The 24387-nt window shown below is 39.4% G+C and overlaps 1 protein-coding gene across 2 annotated transcripts in view; it reads right to left on the bottom strand.

Moving 5' to 3' along the window:
* LOC138739455 (microtubule-associated tumor suppressor candidate 2-like) overlaps positions 1-19041 on the bottom strand; it is a 382132-nt gene extending 363091 nt beyond the window's left edge. For both annotated transcript variants that reach the window (XM_069891535.1, XM_069891537.1), the window contains exons 1-2: positions 18922-19041; positions 18404-18465 (exon numbers count right to left, since the gene is read on the bottom strand). The gene's annotated coding sequence lies outside the window, so the exon portion shown is untranslated. The remainder of the gene's footprint in view (positions 1-18403; positions 18466-18921) is intronic.
* Positions 19042-24387: the final 5346 nt, after the last annotated feature.

Genomic DNA, 24387 nt, shown 5'->3' with positions numbered 1-24387 from the left:
GTGAAACATTCACCCTGGCCCTGGTGGCACACAGGACTGTTCCTTTGACATTTTTTTTCCCACAGCCAACACACTCACCCTAACCCCATTGACCCACTGGATCATGCCTATGGCTTGCAATAGTAGGGATCTCCCAGTGGTCACCCTTTTCAATTCCCTGCCCCATTCCCTTGCCGACAAGTCTGTCCATGGTCTCATGCCCTGCTGGACTGAGACCACTGGCAAATTGGAGAAAACAACACCTCATATTCTGTATCATATTGCAAATGGTAGTAGGAGAATGGACATTTATGATCCTGACATCTTGTGTGATAAAATACATTATTCTGCATTAAGAGCAACCTAAACTAAGTTATACTTTTGAAGGCAGCTTAAATAGTGCATGCAAAATAAAAAAAATTCTGGTGAAGGCAGTAAAACACTATGTAAAACACATAAATATACAAAATAAACTGGTAAAACAGCTACAAATAAACTTCATAATGTGTAATATTTTAACATGATTATTTAAGAGATTTAGAAGTAGCTTCCATTGAATTAGTCTTTTTCACATTCTACTGAATGTATTCATTTTAAGCCATTCCCAAATATATGTTCATTAATAAGTATTAATAATACATAATCTGCATTAATCGTTTGGCAATTATCAGCATTTGAATATGATCTCAGCAAGGATCACCCTGAACACAATAATTTTGTGAATACTACTGATTTTTGCCTCAGCAAGCTAGATGGTGAATTCTTATTTCCTATAAATAACTGAAAAAGCATTGGGAAGAATAATACTGCACATTATAATTCCTCTACAATAATACCCATCAACACAGTTTGAGGAATTGATCATACTTTTACTATAATGACCAAAACCCTAAGAAGAATGATCAATAATGCAGCAAGAAATCCTTAATCCCTTTTTGATTCTGTTATCCTGCTGCCCTGTATCAAAATAACTTCTATATCTGTGTCTGACATTTAACTTGAATCATACAAATCACTTTTGTCAAAAAAACTTCAGCACCGACTTCAGAAATTGTGCGTTTTAACAAAAAATAAAATGTCAAGCAAGCACTCAAATCTTTATTTTTAAGTTGTTGTAAAGATACCTGCTTCTGATCTGCATCCAACTTTTTGAAGCCTCGTGCATTCAGAGAAAGTATTTATTTTTATATTAGTTCTAAGGCCCTAATACATTAATGAATACACCCTTGAATATATCAGGCCTAAAAACCAATAACTAAGCAAGCTTCAGCTATTTGTTAAAATCAGGAAGTGATGTGAAAAGGTCCCCTGTGATGTTAAATCCAAACATCTCCCCACCTAATTACTCTGCTGACCACAAAGAAACAGGTGCTGATCAATATTGTTCATTAAAAATTGAACTTCTTCGCGTGCAAAGGAAATAATCCCTTGCTAATGTAATCATCAGACAATACTGGGAGAAAATGGATGCATTTAAATACAGGTGAACAATATTTTATTCAAAGAATTCCATAAACAATTCAATCAATAAAATAATTTACAAGGCCAAGGCTTTTAAAAATTGTAAAATATATATTCTTTTTAAAAAAAACTATATTTTACTTACATTTTTACCTTTGTGCTCTTGTATTAGAACAATATACATAGGATATGATTGTGATAACATCCACTACAGGGGAAATATTTCAATTATCAAAGGAATTCTTTGTTTAGTATGCGAGATGATATATGTGATGCACATAATCAATAATAGAACTATATACTCAGTTACTGTACGGGACAACATAAAATGTAAAAGGTTGGGTATTTCTTGTTAAAGGTAAAGATAATTATTGAGGTGATATTCTTTTAGCTAATATATATATTGTCACAAACTAAGCCCCTAATCTGCATTATAAAGATAAATACATTATCTTGAACAAGCCCTTTAATGAAACTATAAGATAAAGAACATGACCACCAACTGTCACAGATGACAGTTTATCATTTGCCACTGTTTTTCATTAAATTGAAATCTTTCCTAACAGCTAGTACAGACTAATTTAAATGACAGAGCAGAAGAAACAGGAGAGCAAAAAATATCAATTTTCATGGATAATATAGTCTTTTCAGCAGTGTTTTTATTTCATGAGAAGTATATACATTAAATGATTGTAGAGTTTGAGAAAGTAACCAGGGAAAAAAGAAATAAGCTGCAAAATATTGTACTGCCCAGCAAAAACAAGTAATAAATGAAGCAAAATGAAGTACTGGTACATGAGAATTCATATACACTCAGAACTTCATTGAATATCTACCACTTTCTTTGGGATCCTTTTACATCATGACCACAGATTACTAATAGCAAATGGCTAAAATAACAACTGAAAGTGCAACACTATTGCAGCACTAGCAACTCTGGTTCGCATCCAGCGGTGTCTGTTAGGAGATTGTACGTTCTCCCCACATCTGTGTGTATTTCCTCCAGGTGCTCCAGTTTCCTCCCACCCTTGGTAGGTTAATTGGGGTATTTGGGCGGCATGGGCATGTTACCATGCTGTATTGAACCATAGAATATTACAGCTCAGAATTTATGACATTAACTCCAAATTAAAATTAAAATCATGAAATGTCTGGACTTGTCCTAATAATTTAAGGAAGATAGTCTGAGATTCTGTTGAAGTCATAAGCAAGTGATCAATTTATTTTATTAAAAATAAAAATTGAGTTATATGGTGCGAGTGAAATGAATACTTGTATGCAAGGGTATGTAGGGAATTAGTTGAAGTAAAACAGAACCAAAATACTTCAATCAGTCATAAAAACACAGAAATGCTGGAGAAACTCAGCAGGAGGTAAACTGACATTTCAAGCCTGAGCCCTTCAAGGTATGAACAATGCAGGCATCAAAATAAACAGGCTGAGGAGAAGGGAGGAAAAGGTGGGGACAGGTAGGGGAGCAAAGTCCAACAGACTAAAGGTGATTATTGGATATGATAGGAGAACAAGTGAGGAAAGGTGAGAATTGATTGGGGGAGGGGTGGTTCCGTAAATGGACAGCTGGAGGAAAGGAGATAGAGGGAAAGTATCTCTCAAAAAGAGAGATACTGAGTTAGTGGAAAGGAAGAATAGGGAAAGAGGAGAGATGGGAGGAGGGGTGCTAACAAAAAGAGAAGTTAATGTTAATTCCATCCAGTTGGAGGTACCCAGATAGAATACAGATTGTATTATTCCTCCAATCCGAGGATGTTTACAGTCTGGCAGAATATGAAACCATTGACAAATATGCTGACATAGAATGGGGTGGGAAATTGCAATGTGTTGGCACAGAGAGATGCCTACTATTGCAAAGGACAGAGCGAAGGTGCTGAACGAAGTGATCTCCCAGTCTGCATCCACTCTCACAGATATTGAGAAGACCACAAGGATGCAATAGATGACCCTTGCAGATTCACAAGTGCAATGTAGTTTCACTTAGTACTGTATGGGGTTTCAAATGGCGGTAAGGGAGGAGGTGAGATGCAAGTGTATCATTCCTTGCGGTCACAGGGATAGGTGCCAACAGGTCAACTGGTCGGACGGAAGGAGTGAACACAGGAGTTACGAAGGGAGCAGTTCCTGAAGAAGACAGAGAAGGAAGCAGAGAGGAAGTTGAGACTGGTGGTGGTATCATGTAGCAGGTGACCAAAATAGCAGAGGATGATGTTTGATGTGGAAGTTAATGCGATGATAAGGAGAGAGGGGGAGGAGAGAGAGGGGGAGAGTAAAAGGGAAGGAAGAGAGAAGGGGAGAAGGGAGAGAGGGGGAAGGGAGAGAGGGGGGAAGGGAGAGAGGGGGGGAAGGGAGAGAGGGGGGGAAGGGAGAGAGGGGGGGAAGGGAGAGAGGGGGGGAAGGGAGAGAGGGGGGAAGGGAGAGAGGGGGGAAGGGAGAGAGGGGGAAGGGAGAGAGGGGGAAGGGAGAGAGGGGGGAAGGGAGAGAGGGGGGGAAGGGAGAGAGGGGGGGAAGGGAGAGAGGGGGGAAGGGAGAGAGGGGGGGAAGGGAGAGAGGGGGGGAAGGGAGAGAGGGGGGGAAGGGAGAGAGGGGGGAAGGGAGAGAGGGGGGAAGGGAGAGAGGGGGGGAAGGGAGAGAGGGGGGGAAGGGAGAGAGGGGGGGAAGGGAGAGAGGGGGGGAAGGGAGAGGGGGGGAAGGGAGAGGGGGGGAAGGGAGAGGGGGGGAGGGAGAGAGGGGGGAGGGAGAGAGGGGGAGGGAGAGAGGGGGAGGGAGAGAGGGGGAGGGAGAGAGGGGGAGGGAGAGAGGGGAAGGGAGAGAGGGGAAGGGAGAGAGGGGAAGGGAGAGAGGGGAAGGGAGAGAGGGGAGAGAAGAAGAAAGAGAAGGGGAGAGGGGAAGAGAGAGAGGAGGAGGGGAGGAGGGGAAGAGAGAGAGAGAGGGAAAGGGGAGAGTGGGGGAGAGAGGGGAGAAAGTGGGGGAGAGAGAGGGTGGAGATAGGGGAATAGAGAGGAGGCAAGTGGGCGAGAGGGAGAAGATGGCAGTTGAGAGAGGGGCATGAGAGGGACAGCAGGGGGGGGGGAGAGAGAGGTTGTTTCTTCACTACATTATATATTACACAGCATGGTCGGCATTGCAGTTAGCCCAGTGCTTTGACAGCACCAGGGACCGGACCGGGGTTAAAATACCACGCTATCTGTAAGAAGTTTGTATGTCTGAGTGGGTTTTCTCCAGTTTCATCCCACCATTGAAAACGAACTGGGGATGTAGTGTAAATTGGGTGGCACAGACTTGAGAGTCGAAATGGCCTTTTACTGTGCTATATGCCCACATTAAAAAAAATTATTTAAATTACAATGTGCAAAATATTGATACTGAATGCAAAGGATCATGAATCAGTAACAATAAGTGCAAAAATGTGTTTTATTGCCTTTATTTAATTTACGTGTCACAACACTACTGAAATGCTTTCTCTGAACCTTGGTTGCACACTTTGCAAACCCTTGACATCATTCTCTTCTGCAGTCTGTTCAAATTCCACTCCTTAAATTCCAATGCACACGTGTTTCTTGTTATTTTGTCAGCAGAACCATTCCTTCATGGCAAGATTAAATAGCACTTATCTAACAGTAATATGTTTAAGAACTTAATTGGGTCATAAAACAGGCAACAATCAATAGAAGTCGTTGGGATATCATCACTTTTCCTCCAATGTTTGAAAAGTTGCCGATAACATGTAATCTTATTTTCACATTCCTCACCACACATAGCAAAAATAAATGAAATTCACATAGTTTTCAAATCCTTTACCCATTTTACTTAATACACATTTTGACAGTAAAACATCTCCTCATCCATCCCCTGCTCATTGATCTATATTGACTCTGGGTCCTTCAACATATAAATTACAAAATCAACCAGAAATTAAAAATTCTAATTTTTTCATTTAATTTCATTCACAGCCTCAACTTGTCCAATTGTGGTCTCACTAAATTCTGATTTCATAGTTTTACAATTGAATAAAACCAACTTATTCAACAGGTCCACTACTGAACAGTAAGTTTTCCTAGAAATTTACGGAGAGAATCATTGGTTCAGATGGCACAGTTAAGAAAGGCACCAAAATTACTATCTGGGAGAGTGCACAGATTTAAAGTAAAAGCTACAAATAACAACTCAATGAGCAAATATCACGTATTTCCATTTTTGAATTATTTTTGTTTTGTTTTGGCTGTTTTGATTACCAAACAACTTAAAAATAGGAAGTGAAAACAAGATGCAGATAAGTTTCCAGTATCCGGCACCTATGGGAATTGGTAGATGCCAGAGAAGTGAATTTTCCAGTTGCTTGAGATTGTGCGTTGCATGATTGGTGAATTGGCAGCTAGGGGCACCAATTTTAAACCTATATTTTTTACCTATTTATTTTCCACGATTTTTTTGCCAGTTGCTTAAGGCTGCGGGTTGTTTGAATTCCAAATAACAGAGGTTTTATTGTAACTGTAACTCCAGCTTGTAGCAGCGCTATGGCGGCACTACAACTTCCAGGAGGCATCAAACCAGCCATGTGACATCAGTGCATGATGAGGTCAGTGCGTGTTTCTGGCTTTTAAACAGTTGTGCGAGTGATGAAGAGTAAATCCGTTTGATTCACTTTAGAAATGCCTTGTGTGGTTATTTTGTTGTGACCACTGTAATTCCAATGGCCCATTGGTGACCCAGATGAATCCCAAAATGTATTTTTGTACAAGCATGGACTCTCCAGCCATTGCTGTGAAGCTACCACTTTCTGAACAGCTGAGCCTGAACTGTGGCTGAAACAGGCCAAAACACAATGGAGGTTGGCGACCTTGTGGAGATTACAGGTGGCTTAACGATGCCACCATCCTGGATCATTATCTCATATAATTCAATAACTTTTTTCTCTTTATTGGATTCTGAATTCCATTAATATTAATACTAATAAATGGCAATTTCTCTGCCATTAGACATCAAAATTAAAATCTATATCCCTCCAGCGGCCCCCTCCATCTCCCCATCCAACCCAACCCTCCCCATATAATATCTTGCATCTATATACAGTCCAGGCTAGAAACCAAAAAAGAAAAGAAAAGAAAGGAAGAAAAAAGATAAGGAAAAACTCCAGAGACAAGTAATGTTAAAGCGTCTCTATCATCCTGATCTATATGGGATGCATAACTAGTCACATTAGTGCCCACGATAGCGTAGTGGTCAGCATCGCAATCCCCACTAACTCACTCGAAACATCATATCATCCCTTACTATAAACTTATCAATATACCTTTTAATCCAGTAATTGTATCCAATGTATTAGATCACGCACGATATAGGTTAAACCTTCCTCCCCTTTTTAACTCTCTCAAACCTCAATGTATTTTCAATTACAGCAAAACCTCTCAATTATATAATTCAAGTGTCTACAACCATCTGTTGATCTTTAGGAGGCAATGAATTGGCATAGACCTTTGCTTCATTAGGCTCAGTAAAAAATCTATTCCTCCCTCCTGGGATGAATACTTTCAAAATGGCTAGATATCTCAAAACAAAGGCACAGCTTTTCCCTTAACCGGATTAAACTCCTTTTTCTTTTTCAACAAATCAAAATGTATCTGGATAAAAAAATATCTTATTTCCATTATAAATCAAAGGTGATTGTCTTTCTTTAGCTTGTTTTGCTGCCAGCTCCAATATCTTCTCTCTTACTTCATAGCGAAGGAATCTGACAAGTATTGGATGGGACCTTTGGTCAAGCTGAGGTTTAGGTCTCAATGCCCTAAGGCCTCGTTCTATCTCCAAATCACCCTAAAATGCAGCCTGACCCAAAGATTCTGGTATTCACTGTTGCAGAAATTTTTTCAAGTCTTGACCCTCATCCCCTTCTTTAAGTCCAACAATCTTGATATTATTCTGTCTACTGAAATTTTCCAAAATGTCTATTTTTTGCATTAACTGATTATGCTTTGCAGCTATTTCTGCTTGTACTTTCTTCACTTGGTCTTTCAGATTTTGAATCTCGAATTCATTCCTTTTAATTTTTCCATCCACTATTTCAAATCTAGTGTCCACCTGTTGAATTAATCTTTCCATCTTATCACCATTCTTCCTTACTTCATCAGTTAACACTTCCATGGATTGTCGAAAAAATCTAACATTTGTTTTAATTCACCAGAAGATAAAGCTTCTGCATCTTTTTCTACTTTTTTCTTGATTATAGGTTGTTCTTGTTCTTTCCTTTGCTTTTCCAGATCTTCTTCTTGATCACTGGAGCAGTGGTTGAATGGACTCTTTTTTAAAAGTTCCTCCTTTTTTGTGCTCTGCATATGTGTGAGGAGTCACACATGCACAGAGTAATTTCTTCACCTGATGTCGGCGACCATTGATGGGGGAGACCTTGTGCAGAAGTGTCCAAGGTCTCCTGGCTTCTGGCCTCTCTCCTTTGGATATTACTTTGCAGACACCTCCAGGATCCTTTCTTAAGGTAGGCCTCTTTTCCTTTTCTTGTTCTTTTTCTTGCTTGGTTTCTTGTACAATAGTAAGTCATTTATCCTTCTTTGGTGGCATTTTTGATGTATCTTCAGACAATTCTTTCAAATATTTTCTGTAACTTTATAACCTTTTTGTCACTTTTTCTCAACTTTTTCAAAGAGAGCAGGGGTTATCAGTCTAACCCCACATCATCACTTCATATACTTTTTATTCATCTTCAAAAGTTTGGACTAACCATCAATCCAGATAAATGCATTTTTGGACAAAACATTATTGATTTCATGGGACATAGGATTACTCAGGAAGGTGTGACTCTGCTGCCATCCAAACTTGAGGCCATTACCAAGTACTCTTGGTAATGGTTAAAATCCTGCAAAAATTCTTGAGAATGGCAAGTTTTTATCATCGGTTTCTTCCAGGAGCCTCTTTTTGATTTACTCTCTGGAAATGCCAGAACCATCCATTGGATTGAAGAAGGAAACAATACCTTCTTGAAGATGAAAGATTTGCTGACTCATGCCCACTGTGCTCAGCTACCCAGTTTTAAATGCAGCCTCCGCCCTTTCTACAGACACTTCCAGTATGGCTGAAGGAAGTACACTTCATCAGTATATCAACGGGAAATGGAAACCGTTAGTATTTTCAGCCATTATCTTCATGAAGCAGAGAAGAAGTACTTTGCTTTTGATAAGGAGCTTTTGGCCATTTACTTGTCTATTTGACACTTCCATTATTTTTTGGAGGTCAGAGATTTTATTATGTAGACTGACCACAAGCCCTTAATATTTGCATTTTCCAAGGTCACACAGCCCTGGTCAGCTTGACAACAATGGCAATTATCATTCATTTCAGAATTCTCCACAAGAATACTACATAATTCTGGAAAAGACAATGTAGTAGCTGATGCACTTTCCCGCTCTGCTCAACTTGAGGTTCTGTCTGTAGATCAAGGTATTGACTACACAGCTTTGGCCGTGACCCAAGAACATGACCATGTGACAAATGATTATTGGACTGCAATCACAAACCTGCAATTGGAAGATGTCCAGTTTGGAGTTAATGGCAAACTACTCTTCTGTGATATATCAACTGACACCTACGCTCAGTAGTTCTGGCATAATGGAAACATTGAGTATTCGACTCTGTGCATGGTCTCTCACATCCATCAATTAGATCGGCTGTTCATATGGTTTCCGACAGGTTTGTGTGGCAGAGTCTTAAAAAAAGGCGTAACACAAATGGCGAGGTCCAGCATTGCCTGTCAAAAAGCAAAAGTTCAGTGGCATATTAAGGCACCACTTCAGTCCTTCCCGGCAATACTCGGCATTTTGCTCATGTCCATGTGGACATCATTGGTCCACTTCCTGTTTCAAGAGGATACTGTTATCTTTTTACAGTAAGAGACAGGTTTATGCAGTGGCTCGAGATCGTGCCTATGGTAGATGCTACTGCAGACACTTGTGCTTGGGTGTTCCTCAGTTCCTGGGTGTCTTGTTTTGGTGTACTAGCGCATGTTACTTTGAATAGAAGACCACAATTTGCTTTCTCACTGTGGACGGCCTTGTCTTGCTTGCTCGGTACAACAATTCATCATACAAATGCCTATTATCTCCAGGCCAAGGGAATGGTGGAAAGATTTCATTAACATCTCGTCAACCTTGATGGCTCGGTTAGATGGCCTGAACTGGGCTGATGAGCTGCCCTGGGTATTACTAGGCATTAGAACAACTCCAAAGGAGGACCTCCAAGATTCATCTACAGACCTCGTATACAGCGCACCATTGATGGTCCCAGGGAAGTTTGTCCCCTACCATTCCAAGTCCAGCGATGATCCTAAGGAACTGTTGAGCAGGCTAAGGGAGACCGTAGGAAAATTGATCCCTATACCACCATTGTCACATGGAGAACACTCTTCTGTGGCTGAAGACCTCAAAAACTATGAATATGTCTTCGTCTGAAGGGGAATACTTAGTCAACCTTTACAGATGCCCTACAAAGGACCTTATAGGATACTCAGACAAACTAGGTCAACCTATATTTTGGACGTTGGAGGGAAGCCACAGTCTTTCATATTGACAGGCTTAAATCAGCTCATGTGGACAAATCTTCCTGACTGCAGCAGCTAAAAGACAGTCACGGAGGTCAACAACCTAAAACTTGGACAAACCTTTCTGCCGATTCTGGAGGAGGAGGCGTGTAGCAGCGCTATGGCAGCACAACAACTCCTAGGAGGCATCGAACTGGCTATGTGATATCAGTGCATGATGACATCAGTGCCTGTCAAGTGTGTGATTCTGGCTTTTAAAAAGTTGTGCAGGTGATGAAGAATAAATCCATTTGATTCATTCTAGAAACGCCTTGTGTGGTTATTTCATCGTGTCCACTGAGATTTCAGTGGCCACAAACTGTCAAAATGTACTACTGATGGGCAAAATTATAAAGAGAGTCTGCATAACAGGCAATAAATCTATAAGTATTTCAGTGTAACTTCATTCCTTACTTTGATACTAATTTTAAATTATCTATGGTTAAATTACAGAACGATGCCTTTGGGAAATTAAGAACCTGGCTAATATAGCACAGCAGAACTTATCAGGGAAATGGGTGTTGAAAGCAAATTGCTATGTTATTATCACTGTTGGAGTGCAATTATAACATAAACAGTTCACATGGACAGTTTGCATTCTAAAAGCATATAAACAATAGGCATGGATTTATAAATGAAAACAATATACAAAGGGCTGACAACATGCTAACAGGAAGTAAGCAGGGTAGACAGTGCAAAATTAAAAGACTGCATCAATGAAAACAATATGTCACAAATTAACAAATATTTTTAAACTAATCTGTAAAATTGTGTTCTTGCACATGCCAGTTCATCAATTAAAGGGTAATCTTCCTTTTAGTCCTCAGCACTCTGATCATGGTTCTAAATGACAGCTACAAAGTATATTCATTAGTGAAGTTTTAAATCAAGTCAAAAGACAAACCTTTGCCCAATTCAAATAAAAATAATAATTTTTAATCATTCTTTCATCCACACAGTCAAACTGTAAGTTGTGAGCAAAGGCTTCAAGCATGTTTTACTCCCCATTCCTACAAATAGTAGTCATGAAACATTATCCTCTTTGCCAGCCTGTTAACCAAAAAGTGCTTTGCACAGATCTTTACTCTTATACTTAAGGCTAACCAAATGTAAAATTCATATCTGAAATACCATATTCTACTTAATAGGAGTTGAAATAATTTACATTTATGATTCAGACTTCCTTGAACAAATAATAGTCAACAAAATTCATATAATTGTCATAGCAGTAAATGAGTAAAAGCAGTCAATAACAAAATATCCACACTAAATAATTAACACTGTTGTCATTTACAAACGATGCATAGGTCTAGAAAGCAACTTAAACAACTACAAAAAACTTCTGTGCTCTAGAAAAAAAAATCAGATCAACCTGCAGTGGGTATTCTTCATAATTTTGTGCATATCTCCGAACATATAGTGCTTTTCAAGAAATTTATCTCCTCATTTTTCAACAGGATTATTTTTACCTCCCTATACTTTTTTTTGGTACAAAAGTCCCTCAAGTGATGCCAACAATAATACCAAACATAAAACTTATCTGTATTGTTACGGAGCCCAGAGGACCCCAAAAACCAGCAGCAATAAATATGCACCACAACACAGGGGTACTTAAACAAAAGTAGTTTTTAATTATAATTGAACAAGAAAACAGAATTAAACTCTAACTTATTACTTAACCTACTTAATCCCCCCTCTAACTCTAAGCGCAGGTAATGTATATTTAGGATTAGAAAAGTTCTTTGGATCACAGTCCAATCTCACTGGTTGCAGGCAATTCTTGTACTGTGCACAGAAGTTAGCATTAACAAAGTTCACCAGTCTTTGGTGCTTAACGGGTAAATGGTTACCACTAAGGAGGATTCTTGCTGGTTTTCAGAGAGATTCCTTTTCCAAGACATTCACAACTGATTCTTTCTCAATCAGTCTTGCTGACGAAACTTGCCACCTTCAGGGTTCTCCAGATGATCCTCTTTCTTTCAGGTCGCCTTTCACACCACCATTCTTCTCCTTTGACCAGGCAGCCTTCCAAAGTTTGTCAGCTTGTCCTTCTTGAACTGATTTCTATCTCTTCTCTCTCTGTTTCACACCCTCCCTCTCTGAGAGGAAAACAGTTCTCTTATGCCTGCAAAGATCACATGCTCTCCCAGGCAAGCTGCCGTCAATACTTTGTTGCCTCCTGCAAAAAGCATTCTGCCAAAGTCCTGCAAATATTCTGTGTTTTAAAATGTGTGTGTGCAAACTGCTCTAACAATTCCTCCCAAACCACCTCCAAATACTCTGCCACAGTATTGAGATTTTCTCCCTCACAAAAAAAGTGTTTTGTATTCAGAAAAAACCCCCAGGTTTCATCAACCCAACCTCCTCTGAAAACATGTTATTTAAAGGTTCAATACTCAAATATCTTCCTTGTCTTCACTAAGATTTATGTCTTCACTAACTAAATACTATTACAGAGTACGTTTTATTTACAGCATTCCAGAGTTTTTGCATGAAACCCTATGAAAGCTGAAAAAGGGATGCAGCCTGTAAAAGGAAGTAAAACACGAAAGTCTCCCGACACCGACAGGTCACACAGTGTACTTTATTTAGCAAAGATAAAGATACATACCTTGATGAAGGGCTCAAGCCAGAAACATCAGTTATATAAAGTGCACTGACATGCTGAGTTTCTCCAGCATTGTGTTTTACAGCAGTCTTTAAAATACCGTTCTCCAAGACTTTAATGAAGTTACTTTATTTTAAATAGAAATCAAATTCTCTTTGTAACACATGTTTATTATTAAAGACAAATCAATATGTTGACAAAAGTGTGGAGTTAATTGTTTGAAGTAAGACTCATCTTGTGATTATCATCCTATAGTATGCCATGTTGTTTAAAAGTTACTCAAAAACTTAATTGCATACATTATCACCTCAGGAAGTGTTCTATCAGAACAGAGGCTCTTGCAATATATGATGGAAATGTTGCAAAACACTAGAGGATATTCATATTGACAGAATAATGCCTAGGTGATGTAGCACTGCAGAAGAAAGCACAAGCCTTGGCAGCAATAATGTGATAGTAATAGAGGACCTAAGGTTTATTCTACTTGGATTTACTGGCCAAGGAAGGATTTAAATGCAAGATGGAGGCTATTTTATTTCTGGTCCTGCTAACATAGAACACAAGATGTTGATAAATCATGTACAATAGATTGTGTTACAAAAACCATAAAAGTTATGAACTTCATGCAATTACTCAGAGATTTGGGGGACTACAGCTTTGAATTACACCAAAATTGTTTACTAAAACTAACGTGACTTTTGCCAAACTACTTGATTTGTCATGCAGCAGAAAGTGTGGAGTTTCAACGTTGTCTTCGGTGAATCAACAGGATAAAATGTGAGTGCAGTGTGTAAAAGCAGGATATTTTCAATGGTGAGAGATGAAAGCTTCAAACTAAGGCTAAAGGGACAGCATGTGCAGTAGAATGACAGAACCAAAGAGTCCAAATAAGCACTGCTTATAAAATTTGTGACCTGCGCATAACAGATCCTGTGCCTAAATTGCCATGGAAAAGAATCATTTGCACATAAGCAGACAGCCGGAAAAATTGATGAGGACCCGGTTTTGTTGCTAATAAAGTTAGTGCATATGGATTGAATGAATGATTATTTCATTGCCACTCTAGGCAGGCAACTAGCTGAGATTCCAAATAGAAATGTGAACATAATGCAATGCAATTCCATTTCCTTTATACATGTAAATAATCAAATGTTTTAAACTTAGAAAGATGGATCAATTTAAATCTGTGATTACAAGTTACTGAGCAGCCTTCCTTCCTACTAGAAAACAGGCATTATTGATTGATTGATTCAGCATGCAATTATAAATATGTTTGATTGTAAGTTTACACATAGTTTGCTTTTAAGTCAGGGCAAAAAGACATGATTGAACAATAATTTATCAAAAATAATGCAATTAATGAAACACCATTTGCTAGCATCCCATATTTAGCTGTAGCCAAATTAAATATTCTACTTCCAATGACAAGACTAACTGTTTTGATCAGTTTAATGGCAGTAACAGAGGTCTAGTAGCCACTCTGTATTTTAATATTTGGGTCAACGTCCAATACTCGAGTCAGCTGTATTGTAATGTACCTGTTGGTCTTTGGTGGGTCTCAGTTTGTTGCAGAACAAAACAGGGGCACAGTACTGATGGCATGTATCTGCCACTGTATAACACGGTGATACAGTATAGTAGGGCAGAGGTAATTATAAAATAGATACAATACTGGTGGGCCGATATCAGGCTGCATTTAATGGAAACAGCAAAGGAGCAGAACATCAGTGGTGCAGAGGATGTATCAAGTGAAGCAAAAAGTATGGCATATGTCTTTCTACATATCTAAAAATATCAACATTTACTTATGTATTTTTAAAACAAAACATGTTTCTAGTTAGTGTCCCTCAGAAGTGATTTAGATTGTAAATTTGACCCTCTCCATAAAAAAATGTGCACAATTTTAGATCCTAAAGCCTTGAATAAAACTATTGAGAGCATTCCTTAATGCCAACAATAGTAGATATAGCGGCACACATACTTGCTATTGAAGCTTTACATTTACACTGTTCAGATGAACAGTGGTCACTTCATTCCAGAAGCCTTTTAGCAAGTTGTGCCAGTAGTGCATGCCATTGGGATCAGTTTTGGGCAGGAGTTTTCCAGAGAAAAGTCGTTAAGTTGGTTTAAGGAATTCAGGGAGTAGAGGTCATTGCTGCTTATTTTGTTTTTGTAAGATTTGGGAATAAGACATCTTTACAGGGGCTCCCAAATTTCAGATTTATTGTCAAAATACATACATGACATCACATACAACCCTGAGATTCTTTTTATCTACGGATGAGACAGAATTACCACTTAATGGTAGTGCAAAAAAAACTATTTGTGAACAAATAAAGAACAGATTGTTACGAGACCAGAGGACCCCAAAACCCAGCAGCAATAGATATTCACCAAGACAAATGGTTACTTCAACAAAAGTTGCTTTTAATTATCTTTAAACATGGAAAATAGAATCAAACTTTAACTTATCACTGTTGACTTACTTAACGTAACAACCCCCTTCTAATTCTAAGCGCACATATATGAAATGTGTGTGTGTGTGTGTGTGTGTGTGTGTGTGTGTGTGTATAAGTTCAGAAAAGTTATTTGTTTCACGGTCCAATCTCACTTTTCATTCCTCCAAGTTCACTGGTTGCAGCCAATTCTTATACTGTGCACAGAATTTAACATATATAAAGTTCACCAGGCTTGGGTGCTTGAAAGATAAATGGTTACTGCTCAGGAAGGTTCTTGTTGGTTTTCAGAGAGAAATTTGTTGTTACAGGACATCCACAACTGATGTACTTCCATCAGCCACTTCAGTTTCTTGCTGACGAAACTTGCCCCTTCAGGGTTCTCCAGATGATAACCTCTTTCTTTCAGATCATCACAGAGTTTCTTTTTGTTTCTCTTATTCCAAGTGAAACATTAGACAGCCAGTTCTCTCCTCTTGCATGAACCACAAGGTCTTTGACCAGGCCATCTTCCAAAGGGGGCTTTCTACAAGTTTGCCAGCTTGTCCTTTTTCAGTCCCAGCTGCTGTTGCTGGCTGTAACACTGTTGAAGTGATCTCTCTCTCTCTCTCTCTCTCTCTCTCTCTCTGAGGGAAAGCCTTTTTGACTCTCTCTGCTTGCAAAATCACATGACCTCTTAGAACATCTCCAGACAGAAAGCGGCTCTAACAAGATCTTTCATCTGCTGCCTTTTTGTAAACAACAATCCATTAGTGAAGTCTCTTGGGCACTCTCCAAAACTCTTGCAAAGACTTGGCCCCGACATGTCTAACATGGGGCAGAGCTCCATTATTTTAAATAAGATCTGTTTTAAAATGTTTGTATGTGACCTACTCGAACAAACCTTTCCCAATTTATCTCCCAAAAACATATCTATATATTCTGTCACACCAGAACCACAGGAGGATCAGGAAGTCCAGTGTCCGCCTACACTATGATGATCTGCCCACATCTCCAAACCTCCTGACAGGATTAATTTGTAATTTTTTTTGACTATTCTATGTTCTCTGTTTCACCCGCAGGCTTCATTCTGAAAGAAGGGGTGAATGTAGTGAACTGGAAATTCACTACTGCTGTGATGTTCTAAGGACTGCCTCCTCCCTCGACACCACTCCCACATATCCTGATATAAACCCTGGATCCCCGCCAAAACCCTAGTTCAATCCAAAGACTATGTGTGCTATTCTTACTGAATAAAAGCGTGTTTTACTCTCTCTGGTCTTGAGTGCTCTCAGCCGTGCTACACCATTCCCATCTACCCATCCTTGGAGTGGGGAAGGAATCCATCCATCCATCTTAATTAGGTTGAGTCACGAAAATTTAAAGACCTGGAGGCTGGCAATGGAGTCCCGACAAATCCTACGATTTCTGTCTTTTCGTTGAGTTTGTTCTTACTTTTTCATAAGACTTTTTCATTTGTAATTTTTTTTAAATTTTTTGGTCCTGTGTCCCTAATATGTCTGGAAGGTAAAGGGATGCTGCAAAATGTTACAGGAATAGGGGACAAGGACTCTTTTCAGGGTAACTGTCTATTTAAATTTGTCTCTGGATATATTAATTGGTATAAGGGAGGGGGGAAAAATTGCACTAGAAGGTGAAGGTTATATATAATTTGAAAAAGTAGTGTGTTTCTATTATTATGGATTGTTGACACTGTTTGAGTTTGAAAAATTTATAAATAAAATATTCCAAAAAAAAAGAAGGCTTGCCAGTGGCTATACTTGGTGAAGAGTTTGAGGCTATTTGGTATGTCACCAAAGACTGTTGCAAATTTCTACAGGTGTTCCGTGGAGAGCATTCTGTCTGGTATGGAGGAGGTAATACACAGGACAGGAAAAGACTACAGGGCATTATGAATACAGCCAGTGCTATCATGGCACCAGCCTTTACTCCATTAAGCACAGTATCTCAAGAAGCATCCTCTATCAAGGACTTTCACCACCATCAGGAAGCAGATAAAGGAGCCTGAAGACAAACTCCCAAAAAAACAGGAACAGCATCTTCCCCTCTGCCTCAGATTTCTGAATGGACAATAAATCACAGACACTACCTCACTTTTTCTTCTTTTGCTCATCTATTTATTTATTTATTTAATGTATTTTATAGCAATTTTGCACTGTGATATGCTACTGAAAAACAATGAATTTCATGACATGTTCATGACAATAAATTCTGGTTCTGAATTGATATATAATTCCTTGAAAATGGTGTCACAGGTAGATAGGGTAGAAAAGAGCTTTTGGGTGGGATTATTTTTTTACAGCAAATGATGGTGTCAGATGGCATAATATATATATTTTAAACCAACAACAAGCTTTTTCATAGAGTTTGGCCAGAGAGAATGAGGCATCTGCTCTTACCAATGCCCCTCTGTACCAAGTTGCTAAAGTGTTTATTGCACATCATCTGATCTTATGCTACATCCATGGATAAAGATTTAAGCACAAGCTACACCATCCCCAAATTGCATCGACCATTAAGCTTCCACATTTGAACCACCATACATCCCTGAGTTTAAAATCAGTCTGAAAACTGTGAAGTATGGGAATCTGAAGGCACTCAACTAGCTTCTCTCTTAGACATCCAAAGATAAAATAAGTCACTTTTAGTGTGCATGTCCCCTTGTTCACAAAAATTATCTGTGAACAGAGTTTCTGTACATGATTTAAGCACATTTATAGAAAAATTCATGAGATCTCGAAGAGACTATATAACTGAAGCAATCAAGAAGCTGAAAAAGTATACGGCAAATACCAGTAATGAGATCCATTTCCTGAAATAGATAAAATAGATATTGGCTGGCTTCTTAATCTAATTTAAGAACTCTAATTCACTATCTCATAAATTTACAGCAAATACATAATAATAATAATTAACTTTACTATAATTGACATCTTCAAACATTTACATTAACTGCTGTTATTCACACCATAGTACTATTGAAACAGCTACATAACCATCCTGACAAAATAACTCACATGAGATATTTTCCCTGGCATAGAGCAGAATGAATGGATTAAATAAACAGTTCATGATGTCTCAAGTTTGAGTTTACACCAAATAGCTCATAACTTACTGTCAACCGAATGAAAGGTGTGCTATTCTGAAAGTGAAAGCTATACCAACCCGAGCACAAGTTGGTGGAAGCATTAATTAAATTAGTCCAAGCATATCTCAAACACTTACAAATATTACACTTTACTGGATTCTAAAAATGCAATTAATATACATATAATTTTATATAACCAAAAAAACCCCACCTACCACGAATAAGGGCTTTTAATTGGTGAAGGATAGCTTCAGATCGCAAAACAATTGTTATTCTCCTGCAACAAAGGAAAAGACATCATTTGGGTGGGAATTAATAGGTTACTACTTCATAAAGTTATCCAGTGGAACTTATTCGCAAGCTAAATATACACATTGAGAGGTACAACATTCTACTTTCTGATGGATTTTAAGGTTCGTTATGCTTTTGTTTGAGCCTCTGAATCCAAATATTTGGGGAGATTCAACCGCGATTTTAAAAATGTCGATCCCACTAGGAAACCCAAGATATAAAGATCAAACGTATTTCACCTAATAAGACAAAATACACTGAGAGCAAACGTTGCCATAAATGAGAGGGAAGGATAGTTATTGTTGAACCTCGCACATCTGTCCACAAAGCCGGCAGCTGTGGCGTTTCTGCAGATGTTGCCCTACTGAGCAACTGCGATCTTTGATCCGATTTCAGCAAACCTGCGTTCAGACTTGCAATCCCGAGTCTTATGTGAGGATACCTTCTTTCCAAAAGACGAGCTGAGATCAGTGTGAATACTGGGCTTGTACTTGTGCTTTGGTGCAGAGTTGTCACACGCAAATCACAGCAACCGCTTGGCCTGCGCTCCGTGCACCTTTGGGGAAAGACCGAACCAGACTCCAGAGCGGACTGGCGTTCTCGCTGCAGTCACCAAGCCTGGAGAAATTGTAGCCTCCCAATCCGCGCCAAATCCCACCGACCAACAAATCGCTCAATGTAAACCGCAAACAACAGCGTCTCCTACCGTTATCAGAATCTAATTTCATTGTAATAGTTTATAATGCAATTGATATTTATTTTGCAACTGAGACCATCTTTAAAGAACGAGGGCATGACACAACATTGCTTTGCTGAAAGGTTTCACTAGAAAGTTGTTTTTTTTTCTTAAATTAATGGCTATAACTTTATAGAAGGCGCATCAACATTTAACAATTGGATTATATTTACACCTTGAAGAATGCAAAAAAAAACACTTTTCCTTATTAAATCAATTCAAAGGAAATAAATATGATCTCAATAGCACATTCAAGGTGGGATCAAGGGAAAGAGTGGGTTGTATGGATCTTGCCTAAAAGAAAGGAAATGGTTGGGGTGGCACAGTTAGCACAAAGCTGCTACAGCACCAGCTCAGACAGGGGTTTGAATCACACGCTGTCCGTAAAAAGTTTATTTGTTCTCCCGTCTCTGCGTGAGTTTTTGCCGGGTGCTCTGGTTTCCTCCCAGGGATGTAGGTCAATTGAGTGTAATTGGGCAACAATGTGAGCTAGTGTGCCAAAAGGGCCTGTTATAGTGTTGACTGTTTCAATTTTTAAAAATCCAGGAATAAAGACCATCTTTCCAAAGGAAATCAGAGATAGGCAATGAACGCTGGTTATGACAGTGAAGTTTACGCCACAGAAATTAATTGAATGAGTGTTGTGTCAAACAACTGTTCTGAAAACAAATGAACTGATTGGGAATGATTACTAATCCAAGAATTCTTAATAAAGGCTTGAGAGGAATTCAGTGAGGCAATTACAATATTGAAAAGAGTGTCACTGAGGCCACATTATTTGGAAAATGAGAGGTAAAATGACAATAGGATCTATTCTAGAAGATGAACTGGGAAAGTGAGCCAAAAAATGGCAGATGGAATTTAACTTAGACAAGTGCAGAATGTTGCACTTTGCTAGGTTAAATCAGGGCAGGACTCAGTCGACCATAAATGGTATGGTAGAGCCCTGGGAAGTGTTGTAGAGTGGAGAAGTTTGGGGGTACAGGGACATAGTTCCTTTAAAGTGATGATGAAGGTAGACGTGATGGCGAAGAAAACACACTTCCCTTCCACAGTCAGGGCACTGAAAACAGGAGCGTATTGTGCGCAGTTTTTGTCATCCACCGACAGGAATAAATTATTAAACGGGAAAGGTTCAAAAGAATGTTACTAGGATTGGTGGTTTAAATTACAAGGAGAGTCTGGATAGTGTTACGAGCCCAGAAGACCCCCAAAACCCAGCAGCAATAGGAATTCACCAAGACAAATGGTTACTTAAACAAAAGTTGCTTTTAATTTTCTTTAAACATAAAACTTCAACTTATCACTATTAATAACCTAACTTAACCCCCTTCTAATTCTAAGCGCACGTGTATGTAATGTGTATATGTTCAAGAAAGTTCTTTGATTCACAATCTAATTTCACTTCTCACTCCTCCAATTTCACCGGTATCAGGCAATTCTTATACTGTGCACAGAATTTAACATTTATGAATTTTCACCAGGGTCTGGTGCTTAAAGTTAAATGGTTACTGTTCAGGAAAGTTCTTGTTAGTTTCGGAGAGATATTTGTTGCTCATTGGACACACACACATTGATTTCCTCCGATCAGTCACTTGAGTGTCTTGCTGAAGAAACTTTCCCCATCATGGGTTTTCCAGGTGATAACCTCTTTCTTCCAGGTCACCACAGAGTTCCTCTTGTTTCCCTTATTTCAGGAGAAACACTCTAGCTAGCCATTTCCTCTAGTAAGGACTACAAGGGTTTTCAACAGGCCTCACAACTCACAACCCATCTTCAAAATGGGGTATTCAACCAGGCTGCCAGCTTGCCATGTTGTAGCCTCCAAAAGCCGCTGCAGAACTGACCTCTCTCTCTCTAAAAGAGAAATCCTGTTTGATTTTTTTCTCTCTCTTCTTGTAAAAACCAAAACACCTCCACAAGGCTCCAAAACCCAATCCTTGAAAAATCTTATCAGCACTTAGAGCTTGGACTGTTTCATTCGCACCTGCTTTTGAAAATCTTTAAAAGTAGTTTCTTTGTGTTTGCAAGATCTCAGGTGCCTGAATATCTAGATTCAGCCATAGCTCTTGCATTTTAAAGACATATTTATATATAACATAACCTGTAACAATAGGCCTGATCTTTTCTCCCTGGTGTAGGAGGCTAAAGGCAGGGGGGAGAAATATAAAGGTTTACAAGTCATGAGGGCCATAGATCAGTAAATAGTCATAGCTTTTTTCCCAGGGTGGGGAGACTAAAACCTGAGGGCATTCATTTAATTTGAGAATTTGAAAGATTTAAAAGAGATCTAAGGGTCACTTTCTCACAGAGAGTGGTAGGTATATGGGATGAGTTGCCAGAAGAAGTAGCAGAAGCAGGAATAATTGTCACCTTAAAAAGACATTTAGACTGGTACATGGCTAGAAAAGGTTTAGATGGATGCAGGAACATGGGACTAACATGGTGACAATAGACTGGTTGGGCCAAAGGGGCAGTTTCTGTAAAATGCTATGACTAAATATGGAGAGCAAAATTAGAAGCCCTAGATAGGAGAATCCTGAGATTTATTTTCTTCTAATACTTGTTTTGAACTCATGAACTCTACTTGCTAGCTAAAACAGATTAGTGAAGTTTGAATAGAATGGGGATTTATTAATTGCCCAGTTTTCTTCCAATAAAGAGATATTTTTCATGCAAATAATTGTTGTGCAAATATATTTAAGTGTATACTTTGTTGTGGGTCACACAATTGGAGATTTCTTTACAAACTAGATTTTGGATTAGTATGTTTAAATCTGTTCTCAGATTATCATTGCGTATTGATTGAGAAAAAAGTGAATACTGTAGCAACACTGCAGAATATTAAAATCAGATGATTTCAAGAAACAGCTAAGCTTTTTCCTTATGTCCCAAAATTGCATTAATTTATTCCGTCTCTGATCCAAAGCAACCAGGCATCCTCTCATCCTCCATCAGCAATCCTTCTTTCCCACACTCTCACTATAATAGTTCACTCTTCCTATTGTCCCAAGACACTTGTAAAACACTGAACCATAACTGAATGTTGCTACTCCTGGATGGATTTCCACAAGCCAAAATCTCTATGTGGAGTTACAAGTACATTCCTTAAAATCTGCAGCTCTTCCAGATGTTTAGTGAGTGGACCCAGGCTAGGGTTCATGAGGCAGCTATTTTTATTGCGGTCTTAACTTGTAGGCTGTGAGCTCGAGGAGGAGAGAAAGCTGACTGTGCAATCGCGAGTAATGTTCGGGCGCCAGGTTTAAAAAGGTAAGCTCCTTTCTATTTACTTTAATTGCTTTGTGAGGAGATTAGTTGATTAGGGGTGTGTTCAATTGAGACAATTGATTAGGGCTAGAAAGCAATTGAGTTAACAGGAGGGACAGCTATTGGAATGGTCACTAATGGGGTGGCTCAGTGACAGAGACTTTATTTCTAAGTGGCTTTGTTGAACAGCAGCTGAGTAAGGGCTTTCTCCTCATAAGGTAAAGGTGGTAAGTTTCTTTAATCAATTGTGATTATTTCAAGAATTATGGAGCCAGAAGTTAAGGCAGTCCAATGTTCCAATTGCAGGCTGTGGGAAGTCAGGGCAGCATAAGTGTCCCTGATGACTACACCTGCAAGAGGTTCCCTCCTGGGAGACCAAGTTAGGGAACTAGAACTGGATGAACTCAGGAACAAATGGGAAGCAGAGATTGTGATAGATAGGAGCTTCAGGGAGGCAGTCACCCCTAAGTGTAGGGAGGAAGGCAGCTGTGTGACTGTCAGGCGAGGCAAGGGAAAGAGACAGAGAGAGCAGGGTACCCCTGTGGCCATTCCAGTTAACAATAGGTATATTGTTTTGGGTACTGTTGGTAGGAATGACCTACCAGGGATGAGTTGAAATGGTCAGGTCTCTGGGACTGGACCCTCAGCTAAGGAGGGAAGAAAGGAATGCAGTTGTGATAGGGTATTTGATAGTAAGGGGGACAGACAAGAGGTTCTGTGGTAAAGATCCATTATCCTGGTTGATTTGTTGCCTCCCTGGTGCCAGGGTCTGTGATATCTTTGATTGTATGCACTTCATTCTCAGAAGGAGGGTGAGCAACCACATCATAATCCATGTAGGGACAAATGATGTGGGCAGGAAGGGTGAGGAAGTCCTGATAGAGCTCAAGGAGTTATGAGCAAAGTTGAAGGAGGACTTCTGTGGCTGCAATCTTAGGATTGATACCTGTGCCATGTGCTAGTGAGGTGAGAAACACAAAGATAATCCATCTTAACATCTGGCTAAAGAGATGGTGCTGGAGGGAGGGCTTTAGATTTCTGGATATTTGGAGTCTCTTCCAGGGAAGGAAGGACCTTTTCTGGCCGGATGGTTTGCACCTGAACTGAAGGGAGACTAGCATCCTTGTGGGTAGTTTTGCTAGTTTAGCATTTTGGTGAGGGGGGGGGGTTGCAGGGGGAGGGGAACCTGAGAGTTTGAGCAGAGAGTAAGGTGGAAGATGATGAGTCGTGCAAGGATTGCATGTAAAGACAGGGTTGTTTAGGAACGACATGGTTTCACATGCATCTACTTCAATGCAAGGAGTATTGTTGGTAAGGTGAATGAGCTTAGTGAGGATTGCCATGTGGAATTATGAGGATGCTATTAGTGAGACTTGATGCAGGAGAGGCAGAATTGACAGCTCAATGTTCCAGGGTTCTGTTGTTTCAGATGGGATAGAGGACAAGGGAGGAAAGGAGGAGGCATAGTATTGCTAGTCAGGGAAAATATCACAGCTCTGCATAGATAGGACAGCATTAAGGACTCGTCTAGCGGCCACATGGGTGGAGCTGAGGAATGGGAAGGGCATAAGCATGCTAATAGGACTGTATTACAGACCACCCAATAGTCAAGAGATTTGGAGCAGCAAATCTGATGGAAGATAGCAGACCAGTGTAAAAAAAAAAAAAAAACAAAGTTGTGATAGTAGGAGATTTTAACTTGCGCACATAGACTGGGACTTTCATATGGTAAAAGGAATATATGGGTTAAAGTTTGTCAAATGTGAACAGGAAAATTCTCTACATCAATTTGTAAAGGTACCAACAAGAGAAGATGCAATACTTGATATTTCAGGGAACCAGGCTGGTCAGGTGACAGAAGTGTGTGTAGATGAGCATTTTGGCTCCAGTGACCATAATATCATT

Source organism: Narcine bancroftii, chromosome 7, assembly GCF_036971445.1.
Source record: "Narcine bancroftii isolate sNarBan1 chromosome 7, sNarBan1.hap1, whole genome shotgun sequence".
Taxonomy (NCBI): domain Eukaryota; kingdom Metazoa; phylum Chordata; class Chondrichthyes; order Torpediniformes; family Narcinidae; genus Narcine; species Narcine bancroftii.
The sequence above is the reverse complement of the archived record's forward strand: the minus strand, read 5'-3'. Positions and strand labels throughout refer to the sequence as shown.